We start from the raw sequence: 6,412 nt of genomic DNA, 5'->3' as shown, positions 1-6,412 counted from the left end.
GTTTCAGGTTTAATGTAAATCTACGCAGTGTGGAAAGTGTGCATGCCTTTGGGACGAAATGAAACTCATACGTTTATTTTTTAAAGAGAAAACGTTTAGCATCTCAGGTTTGATGGATGTTCATCTATTATCAGATAACTTGTACAGAACGTTTCAGTGCAGAAATTTGCACAGCCTCAGGACATCATGAAAATAGATGACATTTATTTCTAAAAGAAGACGTTTAGTGTCTTAGGTTTGATGGCATTTTCTTTATTATCACAAAACTAGCACTAGCACTATGACAAAACCTGTTGCAAGACTTGTAAACTTTTCTTTCTATTTCCCGTCTTATGTTTTTTTTTTATACTTCTTCCTTTGTGTATATAAGTAAAAGAATAGATTCTTTTTAGTTTGCCCAGAAAACATATAAGACGCAAAGTTTTCACTCTATTCATACGTTTTTCCAGTTAAGTGTTTTTAATAACGTTTAATAATAGTATAATTACACAAATGTCCCTGAAATAGTCTTATCAACAGTACTGGTATGTAATGGTACAGAAATTAGCCCTTTGCCCTGTTCAGCTTCAATACGTTTCCCTATAAGGCAAGTTATAAAGCAGATGTAGATTCAGCAAAAGGGATGGAGTCAGGTGGGTGAGGTAAAGACTTGCTAATTTTAGTTTTGTTTAAACTGCGATGTCTCGAGCAGCGGAGGAACTCTCTTAAATGCTTACTTATATGCGAACACATTTGGTAACGACAAGCAGATCCATACTCGCAAACCGAGAAGAATATTCCACAGCCAGAACTTTTCAACGCTTTCTCATCTATAATCTTACACTCACGATAGCGAGCAACAAAGTGGCAGATGAGCGCTCATTGTCACACGGGAGGCGTGATTTCAGCAATATTTGAATTGAGATTTTTCTCAATTCTATGCAAATCCGAAGGATTCCTCAGAGCGATCCTATAGCGCGCACGATCCAACGTTTCTTCAGTTCATTTCCAATCTCATTTCCCATGCAAAACAAACTTATTACCGTGGTTCCATCTTAACCAGTCATATAAGACCTCTCAGTGGGTGTATAGAGACGGTACGAAGAGAAATAAATTCCTTAAGGAAGTAGCAGTGATCATCGGTGCTTCTGGCGAGTGTACAGAGTTAGTACGGTCAGCTCACTTTGCTAATCTATTCTGAGAACAGTACGAAGTTGATCGATCAAAAAATCCATACTCACACTGATTAGTCATTTGTGTTTAACTAGTTAGCTTTAGAAGCTGTATATGACTGCTGTCAATTCTTTTCTGTAGTAAGAAAAAACTTAATAGGCCACCCCATACACAACAAACAACAAGAGACTTGTGTGAACATGGCGTTAGTGTGAAACATGGTGAAGATAATGACTACACTAGCAGTGATGGATAATATACACTAACTATCTAACTAAACAGATAGATAGATAGATAATGAGTCTTTATTAGTCACGTATACATTAGAGCACAGTGAAATTCTTTTCTTCGCATACCCCAGCATGTTAGGAAGCTGGGGTCAGAGCGCAGGGTCAGCCATGATACAGCGCCCCTGGAGCAGAGAGGGTTAAGGGCCTTGCTCAAGGGCCCAACAGTGGCAGCTTGGTAGTGCTGGGGCTTGAACCCCCGACCTTCCGATCAGTAACCCAGAGCTTTAACCGCCAGGATGGACGGACAAATGAATGAATGAATGAACGAACGAGCTAACTGTGATTAGCTACTCCATATTTGGAGATTAAGGACTAAAGTTAGCATAAGATACGCTCTTAGAGAAAAAATGTTGGATCTAGAACCCTGAAACAATCTATGTGGAACCCTACAGCAGAAGATGTAGGCCATATAGAGATCATGCCGAGCGGTACTCTTTTAGAAAGCTACAACTTAACCATCCAAAGATGTAAGTGAATACAAGACTCCCAGCTGCATAAATGCCTATGATGGCAAAAACGAGACTAGATTTTTTTTTTAAAAAAAAAGCCATTTTGTTGATGTTTTTGGAAGCAGATACATCGTGAGCTCCATTAAATATCCATCAGAGCAGAATAAGGTCTTTACTGTTCAAAAAGCTCCTGTGTAGGAAAAAAAAAAAATAAAAAAAATTCACTTCATATTTAACCTGAAGGCCAACAAATCCTTCATCCCCATCCTGAGAGCGTGAACCTCGGCCTGCAGTCATAACACTCCTCAAAATTGCTCCCGTAAATCATGTTTAGATCGAATTTACCGAGCGGGAGTGGGCGAGTAAACACCACAAGACACTGCTTTTTTTCTATTTCTAAAAATGTCAGTTCCTACTCTGAGAGGAGAGTGGAGTAAGAGCGAGAGGAAATCTCTGAAGAATGATGTTTACAGATGTTTTAGCAGGAACCTTACAGTTGAATCGCTTGCGAAGAATTCACAAACACAATGACCACACAAGGAATACTGAGTTCTTATTCAAAACACAGAAGTGCTGAGGCTGCTTTTAGTGTAAGAGCTTATGTGTGTGTGTGTGTGTGTGTGTGTGTGTGTGTGGGTGTGGGTGTGTGTGTGTGGGGGGGTGTGTGTGTGTGTACACAGCGCCCGCCACTAATATTGGCACCCTTGGTAAATATAAGCGAAGACATTATTGTTTAACCTTTTGATCTTTTGTAAAAAAAAAAAAAAAAAAAATTCTTTGAATGATCTCTGAATAACTGGCTATCTGTTCATTTAATAGTAAATCTATTACATTTATCAAATGATGAGAATAATCAGGATTGTTTTAGTGATATAGTAGTGATGAGTAGTAGTAGTAGTTATTGTTATTGCTGTTGTTGTTGTTGTTTACTCACTATAGGTAATTAAATAAGGTGTAAAATATCAATCTAATTTCTTAAAGTTTAACCAAAACTGTAAATGCAGGGAAAACTTTTGACTGGCAGTGTACACACACACACACACACACACACACACAGTATCTTTCCACAACTCACTGAGTCAATACACTTTATTTTACAGTACAGTATGCCCATAAAGTTTAATAAATAATTAAGTCACATCTTACACTATTCATTCATTCACATCTCTAAACATTTGCAGTGCTTCCTTTAATAATAATAATGTTATTTAATAGAATACTACTACTAATAATAATAATAATAAGAAGAAGAAGAAGATTTCCAGCAAATGAAGAACAGTAGATTATTTAACTCTCTTTGACTGTCCTTCTTCCTTTTTTTCTCGTTCAAGTGGACTTTTCCCTTTTGCTCAATACTTTCCCGAGTCCTCAATAAAGGAAATGTGCTCTCCTATTTCACTGTACTTCACTTAACTGTAAATCCCGTAAATACAATAGCGAGGGCAGCGACCAGAAGGTTATGAGTTCTCAGCTGTAGCTTACGAGTGCGAGACTGCAAAGGCCACGTTCTCATGGAGAAGGAAAAAAAAAAATGTGGCTGTTTGTTGAAAAGGCCAAATTCTCAGTGAGGGAACAAATCACAAAAGCCATGTGGGAAAAAAAAACAACCCAAAAAACATTAATGTTATACGCTAAGCGTGCAGATTTCACTCTCATTACGAATACATGCATAAACTCATACTATATACAGAACATTTAATACCTGTATGAATTCTTCGGTTGTCCCTCTGCAGGATCCATTAAAGGTTCTGTGTAGAACCCTATAACAAAGTGCTTCCCAAATATATATATATATGATAGATAGATAGATAGATAGATAGATAGATAGAAAAGAAGAGTCCTTAATTATCCAGTCAACCCTTTCTAGAATTGTAGGAACAATTCAGTCCAAAATGACCATCGGCATATCAATTCATGAATTAATGCACCAATTTCGAATTACTGTATATACACAGCCAGAAAGAAGTACATATAATGGTAAGTGCAAAAGTTTGCACCCCCTTATACATAGGCTACATTACTCTCATTACTAAGTCTTTGGCACACTGAGTTGTTTATATATTTTATTATTATTATTATTTTATGACTTCTACATTATCAAGCCAATACAAAAATATTTCAGATTTCTAAATATTAGTTTTACATGTCAGTAAATAAAAGCAGCATATAAATGTAATGAAGACTGCAGGGTGTTGCTGTAAAAAATAAGGAGTGAGTGCGACAGTCGAAGTCTAGAGAAGAGCCAGGGCTGGTTCTGCAAGATGCTCAGTAAATCTTACAGATCATTTCCTTATAAAACTGTACAGATTGTACCTGAGACTACTTTTTCGTTCTTTTTTTTTCTCCTTAACCTCGGCTCCGTCCAATCAGAAGTTCACATGTGCAAAATGTGATAGAGATAAAAAGGAAAAAAAAAACATTCTCAATCAGCTAAAAAATTTCCCAAACAAACTCATGTTACAAAAATGTAACTGTCTCTGTAAATGTGGGAAAATATTTCCCCAATGAATCATGATCAGTCCTTTAGACAAGTGCGGTCTTGTTTTTTTCGAGTCCTGCAGGAAACGTTTTACATTTGCATTTCTCAAAAGTGACACAGAGTGATGGTCCGGTGCCATATCGCTTTCCGAAGCTTTGATCTATGAGACGGTTTAATCATCACTCATATTCTGTCTTCACAACATTCTGTTAAGATTCACCTCTGCTTTTAAAAAAACAACTGTTCCCACTGCTGTCGCTGTGATTTTTTTGTTGTTGTTGTTGCTGCTATGTTAATGAATCAAACTTACAAAATCTACCTGTGTAGATAAATCAGTGGGTGTGGTCAACAGATTTGTGACTCCTCCCTAAATGTCATTTTAGTTATATATTTTAACCTGATGTCCGATTTAAACCTTAGCATAATAGTTCACGAAGCGTTCGTATGAGGTGTGCTCTGAATGACATGTGATAAAACACAACACGTGATGTATTATTATGTTTTATGATAATAAAAGAGTTCTGTTACTTAAAGTTAATAATCTGCAGTATGTAATGCGGCAAATTAGCCTGTAAATGCACCTGTAATTTATCTGTAATTACTATAATTCATATTTACAGCATTCTTACTGTAAGGTTTGTTATAGCAACGGCACACTGTACTGTATTTTTAAACAGAGTTTAAAAAAAAAAAACAATCTTTAAAGAATTACATATTTGCAAATTACACAGTTGAATGTGTATTTAGATACCTCAGGAATGAAAAATATCTCGAGGAAAAACAAACCTGTGATTAATAATTAATTATGTGTGAAAAATTACATTATTATTATTAACATTTAGGGAAGAAAATTAAAGGGGGAGGGGACTTTGTTTGGTTCGAAGAGAACCTTTTGATTGATGGACCTTTAACCATTATTGTTGTTGTCACAATGCCACTATGTCACAGAGAACTCAAACAAAAATTCCACTGTAAATATTATAATTATGTGAAAGACTCTTTGTGGTGGAAAATGATCCAGATTATTATCTCAAAAAACAATAAAGAGTTTTGGACTGGTTCTTTTAGGTAAACAAAAAAAAATATTTCTTCCATTGTATCACCCTGAACTACAGCTTTCCGCTGATGTATGTAGGTCACTTATATACTGACAGTTACAGTCAGTAACTGTACTTCTATAAAAGTGTAGCAGAATGACCTGATAAAATGGCCAATGAGCTACTATAACCATATACACTCACCATCCACTTTATTAGGAACACCTGTACACCTGCTCATTCGTGTAACTATCTAAAATCAGCAAATCGTGTGGCAGCAGTGTAATGCATAAAATCATGCAGATACAGGTCAAGTGCTTCAGAAAATGTTCACACCAAACCTGAGAAACATTTCAGCGACTTTGATCACGGCATGGTTGCTGGTTTGAGTATTTCAGAAATCGCTTGGGTTTTTAACCTACAACCTCTAGTGTCTCTAGTGCTGACATAGAATGGTGCGAAAAACAAAAAACATCCAGTGAGTGGCAGATCTGTGGGCTCGTTAATGAGAGAGGTCATAGGAAAATGGTCAGACTCCGACTCGGGTACAAGCGGTCAGGAAGGCGACGGTAACTCAAATGATCTCTCGTTATAACCACAGTGAGCTGAAAAGCATCTCAAAATGCAGAACACATCGAACACCACATCAGGTTCCGCTCCTGTCAGCCAAGAACGGGAATCTGAGACTAATGGGACAGGCTCACCCAAACTGGTCAGTTAAACATTGTCCAGTTTTCTGTGTAAATTCTAAAGCTGCTTGTTTGTAAACAAATAAAAAAATGAATAAATAAATAATTGCAGGAGATCAGCAGTTTCTGAAATACGCAAACTTGCTCCAACATCCATGCCACGGTCAAATTCCCATTTTTTCCTCATTCTGAAGTTTGATGTGAACATTAACCGGCGCTCTCGACCTGCATCTGCATGATTATATAGTATATTATACAGTATATACTCCCTGCAACATGTTTTGGCTGACTGGATACAGCACTTGTATATGTACAG

The sequence above is a fragment of the Ictalurus furcatus genome, chromosome 23 (genome assembly GCF_023375685.1).
Source record: "Ictalurus furcatus strain D&B chromosome 23, Billie_1.0, whole genome shotgun sequence".
In the NCBI taxonomy this organism is placed as follows: Eukaryota; Metazoa; Chordata; class Actinopteri; order Siluriformes; family Ictaluridae; genus Ictalurus; species Ictalurus furcatus.
Note: the sequence above shows the minus strand (reverse complement) of the source record.